General features: G+C 35.7%; 1 protein-coding gene across 6 annotated transcripts in view; it reads right to left on the reverse strand.

Annotated features, from left to right (window-relative positions):
• The window catches only part of NCOA2 (nuclear receptor coactivator 2), a 331,589-nt gene that overhangs the window by 92,527 nt on the left and 216,312 nt on the right, over positions 1 to 22,750 (reverse strand). The gene's annotated exons all lie outside the window — the stretch shown is intronic.

Here is a 22,750-nt window from a genome sequence, read left to right on the forward strand (position 1 = left end):
AAGTCTTCTTCTCTTTGGATGTTTCCAAAGGAGCAGACCCGTTTGAGGTGGCATCATTAGGCTGTTTGATTCACTTTCTTTACTGGATGCTGACTCAAGCCTTCTTGGTTTAGGAGCTGCTGTTTCCTTCAAGAAATCTTCCCTGAATCTCAGGTGGTCTAAGTTGTCTACTCTTTCTGCCATAACACAATTTATAACATCATATGGATAATCATCTGATTTGATCTGGATCTCCTCCAGATCCCCTCAAGATTGTCCTTCAGGTGAGATTCTGGTTTTTCATCTCTGCATCTCTATCTCCTAACAGAACTGCTGTTCCAGGTAGACACTCAATTCCGAAATTAGATGAACTGACCCACATTCTGGTGAGAACAATAGAGGGGGTCTGAGTATACTGTAAAGGTCAACAGCAAGTACAAAGGATGGGACAAGGATTTTCACTTTCTAACTTTTTGCTTATACTCTTGCTTTCAAAAAAGTAGTATTTTATGTTTGTTTTTTTTTTTTAAAAGGAAAAATGAGTCTAAACGGTAGGGATGTACATGAGAAAGACAATCCTCATACTTAAAGAATTTACATCCTGTATGTTCTGAGGTACACTGCCATGATTAAGCCAAATGCTGAAAGGGGTAGAGTAGAATGTTTTTTAAAAGAGGTGGGGATTCCCAAAGAACAGGGCAAGCCTACTTAAAATTAGGCCTAAGAGTCACCCCCAACAGAGCCTATTTTGTTGCTCAGATGTGGCCTCTCTCTCTAGCCAACACGACAGGTGGACTCACTGCCTTCCCCCTGTCTATGTGGGACATGACTCCCAGGGGTGTGGACCTTCCTGGCAACATGGGATAGAAATCCTAGAATGAGCTGAGACTCAGCATCAAGAGATTGAGAAAACCTTCTTGACCAAAAGGGGGAAGAGGGAAATGAGACAAAGTGTCAATGGCTGAGAGACTCCAAACACAGTTGAGAGGTTATCCTGGAGGTTGCTCTTAACGCATTATATAGATATCACCTTGTTAGTCAAGACGTAATGGAGAGGCTGGAGGGAACTGCCTGAAAATGTAGAGCTGTGTTCCAGTAGCCATGTTTCTTGAAGATGATTGTATAATGATATACCTTCACAATGTGACTGTGTGATTGTGAAAACCTTGTGTCTGATGTTCCTTTTATCTACCTTATCAACAGACGAGTAAAACATATGGAATAAAAATAAATAATGGGGGAACAAATGTCAAAATAAACTTTCATTGAAAAGCTGGTGATCAATGAAAGGGAGGGGTGGGGGGGTATGGTATGTATGAATTTTTTTCTGTTGTCTTTTTGTTTCTTTTTCTGAATTGATGCAAGTGTTCTAAGAAATGATCATCACGATGAATATGCAACTGTGATGATATTGTGACTTACTGATTATATATGTAGAACAGAATGATCATATGTTAAGAATGTTTGTGTTTGTTTTAATATATATTTTTTAATTAATAAAAAAAGTGTTGGGGATTTACGCTAGAAAAGGTATTTGAAACTTTGAAATATAAAAACTTACAAATATCAGGAGGCTTTATTTATTTAACTAGAAGACTCAGCTAGTTTGGAGAGTTAAGTTCAGGAAGCAGCATTCATCTGGATGCTAAATGTTTAGAGACTATCCAGGATTTTAACTAAGAATGCTTTCATCAGAGACTGAATATGTGAATATGTCAAACTCTGATTACTTAATTCAAAACAGACTTCTATCAGCACACTAGGAACAGTGCATACACCTCAGGATGCTAACAGGGCCTAATTAGTTCTCTGAAGCATAGCAGCTCAAAAGAATGTTGGAAAATAAAAATGTGAAAGTTAATGATCTTTTATATTATCCTCTCAGGATAAATCCAATTGCCAAGGAAATTAGACTTACAGGCCTTATAAATCCAGGCTGAGAACATACTCTACAGGAATAGAAATCATTTGTAAATTTTTCAAATTTAAACCTACCGATAGGCTTCAAAGAAAAAAGCCCACAATCATTTAACGATAGCGGTGTTAATAAGATGGATTACACCGATTCAATCCTAAGAAAACTGTGATTTAGGAAGCCAACAGAACTAAAACACACTAGTGTGTAGAACCTTTTCCTCATTTATTCTAATATGGAAATCAGGAGTTCAATCTTAAAACCCTGATTCTCTAAAAAAATAGCAGATTTAGTATAGCATGTGGAAAGGACCTCTTCAGTATGTGGAAGAGAAGTAATATAGGAGAATTATCATAATCAACTACTTAAAAGAGGCTAAGTTGAAGAAAGTTGGGAGGAGAGGAATATTCAAACTAGCTATAGCATAAAAGAGAAAAACAGGTGATTGGAAGTGGGTGGGAACAGGGTGGTTTTAAAAGTCAAGGATAATTTGGTAAGGGAGTTAAAAGAAGTGGACCTTTTAGGGGAAAAAAAGTTAAGAAATTGGTAGCTACAAGACTCTGGCACAAGAATGTTTAATATTGCAGGTTTTTCCAAATTCTGACAACAAGTTCTACAACCTTTCCAGTTCACAATGAACAATTTTTAAAAATTTATTAATTAAAAAAATTAACAAACAAAAATATTAACATATTCATTCTACATATATAATCAGTAATTCTTAATATCATCACATAGTTGCATATTCATCATTTCTTAGAACATTTGCATCGATTTAGAAAAAGGAATAAAAAGACAACAGAAAAAGAAATAAAACGATAACAGAAAAAAAAGATTATACACACCATACGCCGTACCCCTCACCTTCATTTATCACTAGTATTTCAAACTAAATTTATTTTAACATTTGTTCCCCCTATTAATTTTTATTCCATATGTTCTACTCGTCTGTTGATATGGTAGATAAAAGGAGCATCAGACACAAGGTTTTCACAATCACAGAGTCACACACAATGAACAATTTTTGCTACTCTTAACCTCAGAGGGGAGAAAAAACTGTAATTTGTTTGCTTTTATAAATATGAAAATAGCTTTAATGTGTCCAATAGATGAAGGATGATCATCAGTTCAGTATATTCTTACATTATGAGTTAACTACTTAATTAAGCAGAAGGATATCATAGGTAAAATCATTGTTCCTTAAGTTATTAAAGAAGGGATCAAATATTTTCTTTGGTACAAAATTTATATTTTGACTAGTGCATTTCTTAATATAACTTCTGTGAACAGCTTAAATGAACACCACAGTACATGGAAACTTGAGTAAGGCAAGAGATTTTGTAGGTTTGTCCAGGGTGATGCCCTGATAAATCCCAAAGTGATTTGAACAGTGAATAAGAAAAGTATTCGCAAAGTCCCCTTTGGGGAATGGTGAGAAAGGGGGAAAATTCAACTTCCCCAAGTGGAGAATTCTTTATATTCTCACAAGCAGTGGGGACAACCAAAGCAAAAGGCTGAGCCTCCAATCTTGGGGTTTGTTCATATGAAACTTAACCCTGCAAAGGACAGACTAAGCCCACTTAAAATTAGGTCTAAGAGTCAGCCCCAAGAGAACCTCTTTTATTGCTCAGATGTGGCCTCTCTCTTTCTCAGCCAACGCGACAAGTAAACTCACTGTCCTCCCCCTCTCTACATGGGACATGACTCCCAGGGGTGTAAACCTTCCTGGCAACATTGGACAGAAATCCTAGAATGAGTTGAGACTCAGCATCAAGGGACTGAGAAAACCTTCTCGACCAAAAGGGGGAAGTGCAAAATGAGACAAAATAAAGTGTTGATGGCTGAGAGATTCAAACAGAGTCGAGAGGTTATCCTGGAGGTTATTCTTATGCATTAAATAGGTATCACCTTTTTAGTTAAGGTGTAACAGAGAGGCTGTAGGGGACTGCCTGAAAATGTAGAGCTGTTCCAGTAGCCGTGTTTCTTGAAGATGATTGTATAATGATATAGCTTCACAATATGACTGTGTGATTGTGAAAACCTTGTGTCTGATGCTCCTTTTATCTACCATATGGATTAAAAATAAATAATAGGCTCCTCCAGCTTTAGCTGGCAAGCCTCTCCTGTGGAGTTCGTCCAGACCTTCCATCGGAATCGTGGGCTTCACAGCCTTCCCTGCGGACTTTGGACTCTGCGTTCCAAGGTCACGATATCAGGTTTGTAAATCAGATGCAGCTTCAAAGTTGGTTCAATGGGAGGAATGGTGGGAAGAAGGAATTGGATTGCTCCAAAGCCAGAATTCAGGCAGGAAAAGTAAGTCTTAAAATACAAGAAATATTATCTGTGCATCGTATCTTCAGGAAAGGCATACCTACCATCATGTCATTGAAGTAGAATTCTCATACTCAAAAGAATGGCATTATATGTGGTGAACTTCCAGAAGATTGCACTCACAGTTTCAGAGTGACCTAACATGTATTAACTTACAAGGGAAGGAAACCAAACTTCAGCAACCTATTTGGAAAAGCCCTCAATGGATCATCTTTTAATCAACAAAAGCATTGTCACACTAGGAGTAAGTCATATGGATGCCATCTAATTGAAAAATCCTTTGTTCAAAACATTACAATGGAACTCACATTGGAGAGATACCCTGTGAATATCATCTATTGGGAAAGTATTTACTAAATATTCTGAACTGCGACAACATGAGAGAATTCACAATGGAAAGAAACCTTCTGTATGTCATCTATGTTTTAAAGCCTTCACCAAATATTCTGGCTTTAGACAACATGAGAACATTCACACTGGAGAGAAACCCTATGAATGTCATCAATGTGGGAAAGCCTTCCGTTTTTGTTCTTATCTTAGATAACATGAGACAAATCACACTGGAGAGAAACCATATGAATGTTATCTATGTGGGAAAGCCTTCACTCAATGTCATGCCCTTAAAGGACATGAGAGAATTCACACAGGAGAGAAACCTTATGAATGCTATCTCTGCGGTAAAGTCTTCACCTATTATTCTAACCTTAGAAAACACAAGAGGACTCACAGTGTAGTGAAACCTTAGGAATGCCATCTATATGGGAAAAGCCTTTACTCAGTGTTTTAACCAGAGACAAGTAAGTGCCTTTCTTCGTAGCATTCAGCCTTGGATAAAGGACAGACAGGTTAGAGTCTCCAGGTAAAAGAGCTCATGTACAAAAATTGAATCTAAACATGGTGCTGTTTACACAGCATCACAAAATCATAACACTGAATACAAAGTGGCCATTCATATAATATTCAATCACTACTTTCTTAATTAAATTTAAATTCAAACTTAGTATCACAACTTTGACTGACATGGATTTACATAGAGTTTAGTCTCTATAATAGGATTTAATCTTGTTCTCCCTTAGTGACATGGTATTGACATGGTAATTAAAATATTTTAATATCAAGAATAAATAAGTTAATAATAGGGGGATCAAATGTTAAAATAAATTTAGTAGATTTAAATGTTAGTGATCAATGAAAGGGAGGGGTAAGGGGTATGGTATGTATGAACTTTTTTCTGTTGTCTTTTAATTTCTTTTTCTGAATTGATGCAAATGTTCTAAGAAATGATCATGATGATGAATATACAACTATGTGATGATATTGTGAGTTACTGATTATATAACAAGAATTGAATGATCACATGGTAAGAATGTTTGTGTTTGTATGTGGATTTGTTTAAATTAAAAAAAAAAAATATATATATATATATATAAGTGGAAAAAAAACCACCTCAAATGCCTACCTGTTTGTTCAGGTAAACTGGTGCAGTATTTTTGTTTGTCTTTTTATTTTAAATATAAGATATATACAAAAAAAAGGAATAAATTTTCAAGTACATTTTAACGAGTCGTTATAGAACAGATTTTAAAGTTTGGTATGGGTTATTGTTCCACAATTTTTCATTTTTTCTTCTGGCTGCTCCAAGATACTGGAGACCAACAGAAATAACAATATAATTCAGCACTCATACAAATTTGTTAAGCTTGACCTTCTCTGTATAACTCCACCATTGCCTTTGCTCTTTCTTCCACTAATGAGGGTACTTGGGCTATGCCCATTCGAACTTCTTCACGTCAGAAGGGGCTGTCAATAATATGGGATAGATGGATGGAACTAGCTGATGTTCTGGAGAGATTGGCCCTCTGCATTTCAGAACTTATCTGGCCCTGAGACCCATCTGGAGGTTGTAGGTTTTGGAAAGTTACTCTCGTGCATAGAACCTTTGTAGAATCTTATGTAATACCTTAGGTATTCCTTAGGATTGGCAGGAATGGTTTTGGTTAGGGTTTGACAAGTTATGATAGGTAGCAATGTCTAACTGAAACTTATCTAAGAGTGACCTCCAGTGTAGTCTCTCCATTCTATTTGAACTTTCTCAGCCACTAATAACTTATTCATTATACTTCTTTTCTCCCTTTTGTCAGGATGGCACTGTTGATCCCACAGGGCCAGGGCCAGGGCCAGACTCATTCCTAGGAGTCATCTCCTACATTGCCAGGGAGACTTTCATCCCTGGATGTCATGTTCCATATAGGGGGGAGTGCAGTGGTTTCACTTGCAGAGTTGGACTTAGAGAGAGACCATATCTGAGCAACAAAAGAGCTCCTCTGGAGGTGACTTCTAGGTATAACGATAGGTAGGTTAAGCTTCTCTGTTACACACATAAGCCTCACAAGAGCAAGCCTCAAGAGACAAGGGTTTGGTCCACTGATTTGGGTGTTCTTAGCATTTGGCACAGTATCCAGGGTTTCCTTGCTGGTAAAGTTTAAAAGTTCCATAATTTTTCTCCCATTCCTCAAGGAACTTTGCCAATACCTTTGAATTCTCTGCTTAATATATTCTGGGATGTATCCAGGCATTACATTAAGCTTTACAGGATTAAAGGCCCACATTCTTATTCTGGGGTCCCTGTGTTTGGATTGTTTAAATGATATATCCAGACAGGTTAAGTTAGACTATGTGCCACAGAAAAATTTAGGTTCTGGATCTAATAAAACTTTCTTCCCTTGGTCTCAAAGAATAGGTGAAATTCTAAAATACAGGCAATGTCTTCCCTACCCCTGTATTCTGAATTACCTTAATCGCTGGTACAGTATTGGACATACTGAACATAAGGCCAGTCAAAAAGAGGTTTCTACCACCCCTCAAACTACACAAATGGCTTCTCCCATATTTCGCAGCACCCCCACTTAGAATATCTTCTGGCAAAGGGAGCTCCTAGAGATCAGACTGAGTTTTTCTCCTTATAGATAAACCACACTTTAATTCTTCATGTAACCTAAGACTTACCATTTATTTATGGAGCCTTTGGCTTTTTCAAAATCTAAGGAGAAGGAACAATGGAGAGAAGGAAAGGGAAAGTGGGTGGGGTTGAGAGACAGACAGACAATAGAAGTCAGATATTTCTTTAAAAGGGTGAGAGGGACCTATGAGCATCTCCCTTGGGATTAAGAAATTCATTTAGCAGTTTCTAAAGAGTGAAGTTAAGTTGAGAGTACAAAAAAAAACAACAAAATTGAGCTTCAATTATTATTTCAAAAATACTTAGGACAAAATCGAGTTTTTAAGACTTTCTGAAAGTTTATGACTTTTTCTTTATTCTTACTTGACCTGTTTCAATAGCAGTAACAATACTTAAACAATCCCCAAAGAGGTGAACATTTGCTTATAACACAAGAACTACTCACAAAAACCTGAACTTTGTTCTGCAGACCAGTGGAGAAGAAAAAATTCTAGCTAGAAGTAAAGTAGGTGATTAAAAGAAGATAGTGGAATGGAAATGCAGGTAGACTGCAAAGAAATGGAAAGGTAACCTTAGCCTAGAGTCTCTGAAGATTTATTTTTCCAACCCAGCCTACAGTTAACTCATGGTTTTACACCATTCATACACATTTCTGGACCTCCCCATCAACCAGAGACTCACTGCCTTCCTGAAACTCTGCTCTATATAAGATTCTTCACGTGGTTGCATGGTATGTAGAGGCATGGGCAAGGAGGGACACAGGACACCCAACCAGGGCAAAAGACAGGGAGAGGATACCATGCACCAGGCCTCTTTGGAAATTCAGAATTTACCTTTCCAGGAAATACTATGGATATGGTGATTGGTCTGTATGACATCATTAACCCTGTAATAAACATCAAGTCAGTGATTCCCATTTGAGGGGATTTGAAGGCACTTTTAAATATCAATAATGTCCATGGATCCCACTGGAGAGTATCTACATGTGAAATGATATAAAACAGAAAGTTAAAATAAATTTAGTGGGCAGGCAACAGTGGCTCAGTGGCAAAGTTCTCATCTGCCATGTTGGAGACCCAGGTTTGATTCCCGGTGCCTGCCCTTGTAAAAAAATAAATTAAAATAAATAAATAAATTTAGTAATGCTTCTAAAGGAATCTGCATCTTAGTTATCACTACATCATCTCTCAATATTTAAATACAGCTATACATGATCCTTACATTAAGAACTACTCTAGTTAGAAGCATTATTGATTATAATAGGGTTTATGGAACTAGTCCAAGCAATGTTTTGATGAAAAAAACTTTTAGTTTCAAATAATTAACTTAAAAACAAATGTTAGAGGAAAATTAAGATTGAAGACTCTGTGTGTCTTTCTTAAGAAAGCATAACATCTTTTTTCATCTGGTAGGAAAAAACCAGACTCACTAATTTAGTATTAGAAAAGATATATTTCCAGATATTGAAGAAAAATTATTTTTACCTTTAGTAATTTCAGTTCTTTACCAATGTTCCAAATAAAATGCACCATGTTATTTTTTTCCAATCTGACATAAGAGAGCTACAAATTGAAGATGGTTTATCAAAAGAAAACAGTTTTTAAGAAAGTGAGCCTAATTCTGGAGGGTGGGGAGGTAGAGGAAGATAAATCATTTCAATTCCAATAGGGCTTGCTTTTTCTTTTTTTTCCTTTCCTTTTCTCTTTTATCAGATATAACAAGATAAATACAAGATTTGGAATCTTGCAAAATGATGGTATGTATATGTCTTAAGCATATACATACCAGCTTAAATAAGGAACAAAGAATCACTGAACTGAGAATTCTGTGATGTCCACCATCTGGTGTTAACTGGTGTGAAAAGGCATCTCTGTAATTACTGTTTGGGAAATAGCATCATGCTGGGTACTGGCATTGTTTATTCCACTTTTCTTCCACAAGAAAAAATGTCTTATTTCTAAAATGGATAGGCCAAAAAGGATTAAATCTACTATAGGTAATCAAGTTCTAACACTGAAGGAGCAGAACCCATACCTATTTTAATGGAACAATTTTCCTCTCCTGGGTGATCTAATTTAAAATTTAAATATCAGAAATCTAATAAATCTCCTTTCTGAGTGGAAGTTGGTATTTTATATACTTCCTTTACAGAGCACAAGTTAAAATATATTCTGTGTGGTCACTTAGACAGCTAAGTACTGTGTGAAATATGCCCTTCAGATTCAATTTCTTTACTTCTGAGCAATAGTGCAATGAATAGTGGGGTGGTCACAGTGACTATCAGCAGAATCTGCTTTGCTCCCAATATATTTCCTGAAACAGGGAAAGCATCTTTTTAACAAGGCCAGAGCTACTGAATATTTAAAGGTTGCATGCACAAATAGAATGGGCATATAAAATGATGAAACATTCTCTATGACAAGAAAAGCCTCATCTGCTCACATCAGAGTACTAAATGAATGTTCTAAAATAAATTTTAAAAAATAATAAATAATTATTTGGTGGGCAATGGTGGCTCAGTGGCAGAGTTCTCACCTGCCATCCCAGAGACCTGGGTTCGATTCCCAATGCCTGTCCACATGAAAAAAAAAAAAAAAAAAGGCTTGGTATCCAATTTTCTGGCTAAAAAAAACAAGCATTTTTTGGCCTAGACAACAACTTTCTATTTTCTTGGGATCTTTTATCATCCTTTATCCCAATAAGAAGAGCTAATCTGCCTTAAAAGTTTTGAAATAGAGATCTACGAAAAAATTCTTCCTAATAACTAAGCCACAGTACCTCAATTTATCTTAAATTCCAGCTGATACTGTATTTAACCAATTCACTTTTCACAAATTCTTCGAAGTAGCAGGAAAAGAACAAGAGAAAGCAGCTGTTTATTTTCAACTTCACCAGAAGACAATGGCTTTGAAGCAAGAAAGATTTGGTTCTAGTTCCTCTTCTGTGAAATGGAGATAACTAAATTTACTATACAGGGGTGTTGCATGAATAAAACAAGGAAATACAAGTAAATAGTTTAACTCCTGACACAAATTAAGCCCTCCACATCAGTAAGCTCTCTCTAGGTAGCTGACCCTTTACCTTCTGACCTAGAAGATTTTATAGACTTTGCTAAAGTGTCAGGATGGACTTTCATCTTATAGGTCCTGGAGCGTTTAACAATTGGCAAAAGGGGGCTTTCCTTAAGAACACAAAATGAAGTATAAAAGAATATTTACACAGAATGAGAAAAGAAATAGCAGTAAAATACTAGAACTTTGAAGATTCAAATTTCTTTCTTCTGGGGGCTTCTGAGAAAATTATCTGAAATGTTTATGGTTATATGCTTCCCGGTGGAAAGGTGGCTTCCCTACCTGGAACACTTTACAACTTCCAGTCCTCACAGGGACTGAGAATATAAATGTTCCTAAAGCTTAAGCTTCATTAGCTTCAGGGTAGCTCTGCCTTTGAAAGAGTACATTGCAAATTCGTATTTCCTTTATTTTTTATGTCACTAACTGGCTCTTCAGTTGTAAATTTAATTATGTTTTTATGTTCTATATGTTCACTTTGCAACCAAATTATTAGATCGATGTTCCTGGTATTCCTATGTCCCTTAAATGCAGTCCCTTAAATACCTGCCAAGAAGGACTGGCATTATAAGGGGCACTGATATATCCCTATGCTATCTTATCTCTGAGACCACAGAGAAATGTGAATGCTCAGGGGCATACAGCAACAATATCCAGAAGGTTTTCATATGGATGGGAAATTCTTCTCACTGATCAACACTTCAGCATCTAAGGGAAAAGAATAACAATCTTCTTTTTTTCCCTTTTCATCCTTTGATATTAAGAGATAACTATAAAAAGACTATATTGCAAGATGTTCCTCAGAAATCAAGGCAGGCTGGCTAGAAATATGTAAATGGTAGAACACAAAGGAATCTGGGTTACAGAAAATTATAATGTAGAGGTGTTATATGCTGCAGTAGTTCTTCAACCTAAAATACTTCACAGCCTTAACTGCATTCTTTGTTAAGATTTAAGATATTGAATGAAACTACACCTAACCCAACATCACTGAAATCCCTACTTTAAATGTGTTGAAACTACTCAATAATAACACAGCAATGAGTACCATAAATCTTTTATTCTGGTTTTTGAGTGTGTTACTTTTGTCTGTAAAACACCATTTCCTCTCATAATAAATGAAAAGTTGAAGACATGATCACAATTTTCAGAGGTAGGTAATGGAACATACTAGAAATATCACAAGGTTCAGAATCACCAACAAATCATGGTTTGAACTGTAACGTCACTTACTAGTTGAAGATCCCTACCTTACTATTCCTATCTCTCTCTATTGTGTTAGCATATTAGTTTCCTTATCTACAAATACACATAATAATACTAAGCCAGAAGGAGTTCTGCAATCAGAGGTAATGTATATTAAGTACAGAACACAGTAGGCTTTCAAAAGAGATGAAAAGGTATCTGAAAATAGTAGGCACTGATATACTTATATAACATTATAATAACATTAATAAAGAAAAAATATATTGTTTATTAGCCCTGGATACAAAGCATTCTGAGTCTCACACTTTATTTAAATATTACCCATATGTGCTGGTTTGAATCTGTGGTGGACCCCAGGAAAGCCATATCCTTTAATCCTTATTCAATATTGCTGGGTGGGAGCATTTTGATTGTTTCCATGAGGGTGTGTCTCAACCCACTGAAGGTGGAGTTGCTTACTGGAATCCTTTAAAAGAGGAAACATTTTGGAGAGAGTTCATTTGGCAGAGACACAAAAAAGCCAGCAGATGCCACCATGTTTGCCATGTGCCCTTCCAGCTGAGAGAAACATCGGGCTATCGGCCTTCTTGAACCAAGGTATCTTTTCCTGGATACCTTAAATTGGACATTTCTATAGACTTGTTTCTTAATTGGGACATTTTCTCAGCCTTAGAATTGTAAATTTGTAACTTATTAAATTCCCCTTTTTAAAACCCATTCTGTTTCTGCATTCTGGCAGCTAGCAAACTAGAAAACCACATAAATGGACTTCAATCTATTCTTAGTTGTCAAAATTGTATTTTCTCTACTCTGTTTTCCTAGTTTGCCATATATATCACTTGCTGATTCACAAATAAATATTTCTTCTTTTTCCCTGGCCCAAATATCACCTTTCTCAACTTATTAAATGTAGTCAAAGGCCAAGTTGGACAAACACAGATTTCCTCTAAGTTACCAAGTCAAGGAGAATAATGTGTACATCCTGGAGACAAGCTATTTTAAAAGGTCTTTAATGATTTCTTTGTTGCCTGCATGAAACTCAGACTTCCCAAAAGATAGGAATACGGTTATCATCCTCTTTGTATTTCCAGAGTTTAGCACAGTATATGGCACACAGGAGGTGTCTGAGTATAGGCATCCTGAATAGGCAAAATAATGAGAAATCACCATTTTAAAGTACAATTTTGGCACAGTCACTAGTCATTTTTATACTATACCATTAGAATTTATTTTACATGGTGCTATTTTAAAATGACACGTGGTTAATGGTCATTCTTAAATATCTTCTATCTTTTATTTATTTTCATTATTTTACTTATTTACTTCATGAAACATTTGGAGAAAACTGACTTTCTTGTTGCTTTCATATTTTCTAATTTTTGTTCATATTATACACATACTTATTAAGTACCTCTTATGTGTAATGTATTAGGGAAAAGGATATAAAAATGATAAAGCTTTGTTCTCTCCAAAGAGTTTACATGAAATTAAGGAAATTTAAAAAAAATTTAAAGTATGATATTATAAGCCAAAATGAAATCCATAGTTTATCTAACAATGGCACACAAGCTGTGCAGCTATGGGTTAAAGAGTAACCAAGGTACAGGGTGTGCCTAGTAGAAGGATGGTTGAATAGCCAGAGCAGGAAAGAATCCAGAAAAATATGCTATTCCTATTCACTCTCCTGTAAGCTTTAAAATTAATTACAACCACCATAAGCCAAAAAGGCAAGGATACTCTAGAAGAAACCTCTTTGATAACTCATCCTATTGGTATTTTTATGTGGATATATAATGCATACAGAAATACATATTTATTTATAAATTACATACACTTGTATTAAATATTATCAGAACTCAATGTTATGGGCCTAGCTTATCTTTCCATTTTTAGCTGAAATGTCACAGAGCATCTCTGATGAACTCCAGGCAAAACTACGCACCTCCCAGAACATGCTGGTCGTACTCCAGTGGTGTATTTTACATAGTTCTCACTTATCCTCTCCATCCAGGATGGCAGCAACCACCTCGCATGCTCACTTGTGCACTATTTTTTGACTAAACAAATGAAATCTGACACATCACTACCCACTTCTAACCAGTTGACACAACTGAGAACTGGAAGGGGAATTTTCACCTGCTGAGCTTATTACGATGATAATAATGATGGTAATATAGATCTTTTGACAGTGCAACTGTCCTTTGGTGGACAGAAGTGGAAGAGGGATATGGAGGCCAGCAGGCAAAGACAGAATACTACTTTAGGATTTCTAAAAAGGACAATGGAGTACTTTAAACCTGGGTAAGCAAATGTTCAAACTGTTTAACAGCATATTTAAAAATCTTACTTTAAAAAGTCAAATAAAAATCAACTTTCAGATTAAAGTTAATTGGTATCTAAAACCTATTAAATCAAGTATTATAAGCAAAACTGCAATTCTTTTATTCTGTGAAGTATCCTCTATTCTTAGAAAACTTGTATCAAAATATCATATTCTTAGAAAACCTCTATCAAAATGATTCAAGATCTGATATGCTGGTAAGGCCAGCTCTGGAGTAAAAGCTGGACTAACAATTATAATCACAAAGTCCAAAGTCATAGAAGGTAAATTATTCAGGGATGTTGCATAAATGGCGAAACATAAGCTGTGAGAGTCAACATTTCTTTCCAACAAAGCTGAGATGAAGAACACAATAATTGTTTTTCTTGAGTTACTTCAAAGACATGGGGGTGAGAAAGATGGGAAGGACAGAAAAAAAAAACATTTACACTTATTACCATAGAGAGATGATGCTATAATTAACAAATATGAACATTTTCTAAGCAGAGATGAGCTAAAATATTTTGAAGTCAACAATGATAATAAGGAGGAAAGAATTGGTAAATGACATACAGAGGTACATTTACTTGTCTGCTCCAAAACTATAGATAAGGAGATGACAGGTGTATCTATTAAGGCCATACTCTGTACCTCTTCTTTCCCTGTAACCTACATAAGGAAGTCTAATGTCATAAAAGCCTTTGGGAACCTTCTTTAGGGGAACATGAGAAATGGCTGAAATGATGTTAAGATGTCTAGAAGGTAGATCATAATGCCATTTGTGGTTTTCTCTCATTTAATGAATGACATCATCCTTGCCTCAAGGGATTATCCTCCCTGCACTTCAGAACTGCTTCAACAGATTCTTGGCTTATGGGCACTTTCAACAATCTATGATAGATATTTGACTATAGAAAGCATTTTGTGCTGCAGTATGGGATCAGATTCTCATGCTTTCAAATTGTCTTGTTAGAAGAACCAATTAAAACAGTCTCTTGAATAATAATTTATTATATAATCCATCTTCGTATGAAGTCCACAAAAACATCATCACTTCCTTGTTCTACCAGTACAACTGGTTGGGAAAACAGAATTATTCTTACTCATCTGTTACAAACCCTAAAAAAAATGTTCTTTAAATCCAAACCAACTAGAGTGACAATAATAAAAATAGTCAAATAGATGTATTTGTGCCTTTACATGTTTTTTTATTCTTATGCTTAAATTACTATATAAAAATCTAATCTTTAACAGTGAACAAATTATATATATGCACATTTCTGTACATATTGGTGAAACAGACTATAAGAATATAGCAGTAGGTTAAATTACTCAGACCAAGAGATTTGATGAATTCTCCATGCCAAGGGACTTTCTATTTTCATTCACTTTAGATTCCCCATAATGGGGGTTTCCCATCCTAATACAAAGCATCTCCACAGTCTAAAGTCAGGGTAGACAGCTTTAAGCCCACTCTGTGAGATACGGTTATTAGCAGCCTCTCATTTTATGTCACATTCTCCTAATACCTGCACTGCTTACCATCCTATTGCCTTTAGAATAAAGCCCAAATACAAACATGTGATAGTCTACTTTAGTTTCTTAAATCATATTCATTTCCAGTTTGGCCTACAGTCCCACAATTCATTACTTGTGCCTCTATCACTTATTTAATTCTGTCTTACATTACAGGTAGGTTACAGGCTGGTTTTCCCCAAATTAGTGAAAGCTCCAAGGAAAAGAACCACATATATAACTGACAGTTGGTTACTCCACAGCAAATGACAATATGGTTTACATACGGTTTTTACTTAGTAAAAATTTTTATTGAATGAATATTTGCTCATGAATGAAATGAATACAACAGTGGGCGTGCAGAATTAATATCTTTTCAAGAAAACAAAGGATGCCTATACTCTTTTAGAGTGTATAGGCCAGTTTAAGTGTTGAAATGAGAACTCAGTATCATAAATTGTTACAACCCTAAAGCATTAAAACAAATGAAATTCTTTAAGTCTTCAACTGAAAGCTGTTAAACGAAAAACTGCCATATTCTTAAAAGTATAAAATAAAATCAAAAGGATTCTAAGACGACCAAAACAATTCTTTCTACTTTTGCTCACAAACAAGGATTTTTAGTAATATGAGCCATTTATCCACGTGAAAGTGTAGAAAAGTGAACTACAGGCAGCCCAGTGGTATAAAATATCTTATTTTCATTAAAACTGCAATATCAAGGACATGTTTCTGACCATAAGTTATATCATCAAAGAAATACCATTTCATTTCTTTCTAGGTACAAAGAAACGTAACAGTTTGAGATCTACAAGTGTAAGCTAAGACCAAATTCTCTCCTATGCTGAGCAAAATAAGGATAAAATGAAAGACTCCTTTCCTTTTCAAGAGTTTTGCAAATGTCATTCGAGTAATTGTGGACAAGCAAGAAGCAGTCAAGGTCAAGAAGGAGCACTGGAGCTGGTGGGAGGGGTCAAAGTGTAGTGACACCAAGTAATTAATATATTTCTTGTTTCTGTCTCTGACTGAATAGTTTAGATAAGTTTCTGCTCACTTATTTCTGTATTAAAATAAAAGGAAACATTGTAAGAATATTAAGACTTAATAACATTATAATAGATAAAATATTTGAAAATTATTTGTTTCCTTATCAATATTGAATCTTTAGGAAGAAAACTTAGATTTATTAATGGATGCCATCAAAAACAGATGTCAGAAAAAATAAGATTAATAAACTATTAATTCTTCCTAGGCTAACTATCAAATTAATCTTCAGAGGAACTTTATGAAATGACTTTAATCACCTCCCTTTTAGAGATTAGGAAATTAAGACACAAACATGAAGCCAGATACTGGGTTCACATGATTAGCCACATCCTATAAATTCTGATACGCTGTATTCTTATTTTCATTTGTCTCCAGATAGCTACTGATTTCTCTAGCAATTTCTTCTTTGACCCACTGGTTGTTTAAGAGTGTGTTATGTAATCTCCATATATTTTTGAAAGTGCTCATCCTTTGGTGGTTATTGAGGTGCAGCTTCATTCCATTGTGATCAGAGAAAGTGCTTTGAATAACTTCAATGTTTTTAAATTTATAAAGACCTGTTTTGTGCCCCAGCAAATGATCTATCCTGGAGAATGTTCTGTGAGCACTAGAGAAAAATGCATATCCTGGCATTCTGGGGTGTAATGACCTACATATGTCTGTTAGGTCTAATGCATTTCTCAAATTGTTTAAGTTCTCCATTTCCTTGTTCTGTCTGGTTGTTCTATCTATAGAGAAGAGTGGTACATTGAAGTCTCCTGCTATTATTATTGAAACATCTATTGCTCCCTTCAGTTTTGCCTATGTTTGTGTCATGTACTTTGGAGCTTCGTGATTGGGAGCATAAGCATTTATGACTGTTACTTCTTCTTGGTGAATTGTCTCTTTTATTAATATTTAGTATCATTCTTTGGCTCTTATGATGTGTTTACATTTAAAGTTTAGTTTGTCTGGTATTAGTATAGCTACTCCTGCTTTTTTTTGGTTACAGCTTGTGAGGAATATCTTTGTCTGTCCTTTCACTTTCAATCTATTTGTATCCTTGGATCTAAGATGTGTCTCTTGTAAGCAGCATATAGCTGGATTATATTTCTTAATTCATTTTGCCAATCTGTATTTTTGAATTGGTAAATTTAGTCCACTGACATTCAAAGTTATTAATATAAAGGCATTTCTTGAGTTCATCATCTTAACCTTTGGATTTTGTTAGGCCTATATACTCTTTTTCCTCTTTCTCTTTTTATCCTTTAAGTTACCCTTACTTGTACTTTTCAATTCTGTGCCCTCCTCCAGACCTCCCTTTCTTGATTTTTTTTTTTTGCTGACAGAACTCCCTTTAGTATTTCTTGTAGTGCAGATCCCTGGTGTGCATGAGTACAGAGCTCAGGAGCAGCAGGGTGGGGCTGTTTCTGCGTGGGCTGGAGGCAGGTACGGCCCATATGCACAAGTTAGCATTTGCCCAGAGCTGGGGGGTGTGGCAGGGGTGCACAGGCACACAGATCTGGAGGGCTCAGGGTGGGATTGCACTCTGTATGGGGTGGGGGCAGGTGTGGCCTGGGCATGATGGTGAGTGCCAGCAGTCTGGATGTGCAGGTGACTGCCTACAGGGGGCAGAGAAGGGGAGAGAGCGGTCAAGGGGCTGGGTGTGGGCGCATGGGTCTCAGGAGGGGTGGAGGCAGGGTAAGACTGTGTGCTTATGCAGGAGAGGTAGATCGGGCTGGGGCATACATGTGCACGCCTGGGGCCAGGGTTGGTTTGGGGCATGGATGCATGGGATTAGGGGGTTGGGGCAGGGGTACCTGGAGTGTTGTGATGATGGAATGATGGAATTCAGGTGCATGGGGTATGGGGGAAAGTCACAAGGTAGGGGTAGTGTGCGTGAGGGCAGCAAGTTCAAGGAACACGGCTTGGCTTACTTGTCCCCCATCTCTCTGTCTGTGCACTCCTAAGGGCTCTAGGCCTCCATTTGGAAAGGGGTGCATTAGGCTGTTTGCAGAAGCTGGATAGTCTCTGGTTCTCAGCATCTTGATCCTTCAACTTTTGCAACGAGGGCCTCCTTATGTTTGTAGAAGACCCTCCCAGGTCACTTATACCTTGGAATTGTCATCCCAGTTGCATTCCTGCCACTTCTCTAGCTGTTTCTTGAAGCAGGGGTGAATGTGACCTATCCTATTCCGCCATCTTTCCAGAACCCAGGCCTACGTATGAAATAGGGACTTAGCATCATAAGAACTTTATGCATTTAAATTTGGAGAAAAAGAATAAGAAGGAAAAATATAATGTTAGGATCTATATTTTGTCTGTATCAGCTACAATTGTCTTATTTCCATTACGATTTCCTTGAATTATAAAATAATTATTTTAGTTTGTAAATTTCTACATTGACTTACCAACCTACAAGAATACTAACTGTTCCCATCACCAACCACCACTACCAGTGGTATACTGGGAAATATTTAAAAAACAGCTTTGGAGAAAAATGAAAGAATAAGTATGATAACAAGTTTATATGGTATATGGTATAAAGGATAGGTAGAGCACACAATTATAAATGATTAATTATATAAGACTCGATTGCAAATTCCACATAGCCAGCTGATTCTCACAGAATGCTTTTGTGGAATTTTGCCAAACTCTTCTATGGTAGTGAACACATTATTACAACAATGAAAAAGAATAGTTCCAACATATGAATGCTGACTGAAATGTTCATTTATGCTAACAAGGCAAAAGTGAAGCAATTAAGATGTATGTTGCACATGGAAATTCACTTGTGTGCCAATTTGTGAGGGACTTTTTTACTGAACTGGAAAAAAAAATTCAAATATTTCCTTTTTTGTGCTGTTTACAATGTAACAGCTACTTAGGTTTAAATATTAACACTTTCTCCATTACTTTAAGTCTAAAGTGACAGTCAACAAAACAATAAATCAAGCCCTTATTTGTAGGTTTTACCAATTTCCATGGTGTGAATTTTCTGTCCATAGCTAATTTCCACCTACCAACGTGACATCACTGAATGCGGAGCTAAGAAGAGATGCATAGTAGCAGCTATCATATGGTATTTCTACCATGTTGATTAAAGCCACAAATGGACTTTAGAACATAGATAATGGCAAAATGCTGTAAAATAATTGGGAAATGATGAGTCTCTAGTCTTCTTTACCTTTTTAAAAGTAATTTATTTAATTATGTACATAATTTTCAATAATGATTGTGAAATTCCCCAAAATTTAACAATCATCCTTCATGAGCAGATTAAAAACTCACTATGGCCCTCAGCCCTCTCTATAAATACTTTTTAAAGATGTTTTGATGTCCTCAATGGTAGAGAAAATTCACAAGTATAAAATGGATATGGAATCTCAATGTTCTCATAGTGGCATTACACATTAGAATTCTATCACTAGTGGTGACCATAGCACAACATTGTGAATCTAATTAACAGCACACAACTATGCATACAAATGTGGTTAAAAGGCGAAATTTTAAGTTGCATGCTATTAGAATTAAAATTTTAAAAACCCCACAAAACATAGGATATGCAAGACAAATAGTGAACCCTATTGTAAACAATGGACTATAGTTAATAGTACAATCACAAAATTATTTTTTCATGAATTATAGCAAATGCATCACACTAATACAAGGTATTATTAATAGGGTAGTATACAGGACCTCTGTATTGTATGCACGATTTTTCTGTAAACTCACAATGTCGCTAATAAAAAAATATATATATCACTTGGATAATCACAATGAGAAAACAGTATGCTCTTTTAGGCTGCTTGATACAACTAGTGATTTTCTCCCTAATTCAGCTTGTACCAATGAAGATTTTTGAAACATACTTTTTCATACTTGCAGCTATTCACTAATACTACTTTTAGAAAAATAACTTTGAAAGTTTGAAACCAGTTGTCTATTAACTGATAAGTATATCCTGTATTTAAATGCATTGCACTAAAGTAGCTTTAAATGAAGTGGCAAGAGGTTTTCAAATAAAAAAACTGCATTTAAATCACTATTCTAACAAAATTAAAGACGTAGCTAATTTTGGAGTAGTAGAGGAGATATCATTTAAACACATAGCAAGGCAATATAAATTTGTTGATTTTTTAAGCTCTCCTAAATGTCTTAGTCCCTTTATACTTCAATTTTGTTTTTATAAGAGTATAGGACAATCACCATGTATTTTCCATAGATAGTCTTAGCTGCTCCTACAAATTTTCAAAAGATATCTATCATTATTTTACTAACTAAGGATCAATGGATATGGATCAAAGAAAACAGATCATCATTTATGGTATTCTAAACTTAAAGGGAGATCACACTATTGGCATTGAACTCTAGTATGTACTTGCTCTGTTTCTACATGTCCATTTCAGTTAGAATGCTCTTGGGAGGCTAGCAATGTGCCTTCCAAAGTGCTGTAAACAAGAAAATGCTCGTTCATTTAAATAGCTGGTGATTTTCTCTTTATATTCCTGTTTTTTAGGCCATTTAAAGCATCCTTTCTTATCTCGCTTCATTTGTAAAGCTTTTGGGAACTTGCAGAACAGCTAATTAGAGAGGCAGCACTCAAGAGCCCCACCATGGCGGGCTGACAAAGTTTTCTCAATCAGTTCTCCTGAGCTCCCAGATTTATTTTATTCAGGTTGACATCTGTGACTGAAATATAAATTAAGTACAAATAACACATGAAAATGGTAGTTGGGATTTTATTTCTGATGATTGGTAGGAAGACCAATGAGGGGCGAGGGGAGCAAGAGTGAGAAAGAAGGGTTTAGGCCTGCCTGATGTGTTGCTCTTGAACTTTCGCTGGCTGTCAGGTAAAATGGTATATACAGGCTGTACAGAGTTCTCTAGCACAGGAATAAATTTACTTCAAATGACCCGATAAGGACTTTTTAAATCACTATAAAAAAAAGGTAGAGTAAAAACCGTACTCCATCTTTTTGGGTCATTTTCCACCTGAAGAAAGAGTTCATTGTCTGAAGATCACAGCATAGGCCAAAAAAAGAAGGTGTCTTTCTGTTTAATATAGGAAAGAAGGCTAATATCAGCTGAACATTTGCTTTGACAGGCACTTGCTGGGCATGTTTACAAAGTTCATAATTTCTTCAAAAATGGTGCAACCTAAGTGTTTTCACTAATTTCTAGAAAAGGAAACTAAGTCTCAGAAACTCAGTTCAGAAAACTTATAAATGGCAGAACCAGGAATCATCCCTATAACGAGAAATCATATCTAACTTCAAAGACTGTTCCTTTTAAAAAAACAATTTATTAAATAAGTAATGTTCTGAAAATATTAGATTAGTTGCATATCTGTGCTTTTTATTTTGGTATTTAACTTTTGCCTTCATTTCAAAACATCTTGCTTTCTGAATTAGTAGGAAGATTATTATAAGAATAAGATATGACAGGGTGTTTATTATTGTTGGTCCTTGGGTGACTGCGGTATGCAGCCTTGGGATTAAAAGTGCAGTTCAGGTATGGCACAGTCCCAGCATGACACATCTTAACTATGTTTTATGGTTTGAAGGCAGAATTACCAAGGTTTTGCAAAATTTTAAAAAATTGTGCAAGACCTAGATAGTGGCAAAAGTATATGTAATTATCTTAAATGTGAAAGTATTATATAACTGCCATGTTTCCAAAATGGTATCATTCAAATCTTTAGAAACCCAAAACAATAAGCTTAATGATATCTCCACTGTAATGGTATTAGCACCTAGAAACACAGCAACTACAAAGTACTATAAAAGTTTAACCAATTAATTTTCTTAACAGCTCTAGGAATATTATTTTATCCAGTTGTGGACACCAAAAAAATGTCAAAACTGAGGTTAAAACTGAGTTTTTGATAATCGGTACAAAACATTAGTGAACTCAAGAGGAAAAGAAAAAGGAGACAGATGAAGGGAGACTGAGATAGGCCTTGAAAGAAGAAACCCCACTGGTTGAATGTTATGGTGATAAAATTTTGATGGAGAAATCTGGAAATAAAAACTGATTTTTAGAGTTGGCTGGTATTAGAAACTGGGTTATCTATGCCATATGTATAACTTTTACTGCTTGGAAGTCAGAACTGTATTTATAAAACTGTTTTATATAGAACTTAACTGAATGGTCTATGTATGATTTTATGATAGATGGGAGCAGGCAAAGTTTCAGGCTCATAAACCTATGAAGACATGGAAACATTTTTCTAGATTAACCTCCTTTGAATATTCTAAAAAAGGGAGAGTAAAAATATGAAATCTAAGAGGATGCATTCAAAAGCAGATTATAAGAGATAACAATCTCCCTAGCCCTGAAGGGATGCAGCAGACACACACTTCAAGAGCATATACTGGCCTTGAGCACTGAGACACTGTTTATACTTGCCTAATAAAGATTACTTT

The sequence above is a fragment of the Tamandua tetradactyla genome, chromosome 6, assembly GCF_023851605.1.
Source record: "Tamandua tetradactyla isolate mTamTet1 chromosome 6, mTamTet1.pri, whole genome shotgun sequence".
Taxonomy (NCBI): Eukaryota; Metazoa; Chordata; class Mammalia; order Pilosa; family Myrmecophagidae; genus Tamandua; species Tamandua tetradactyla.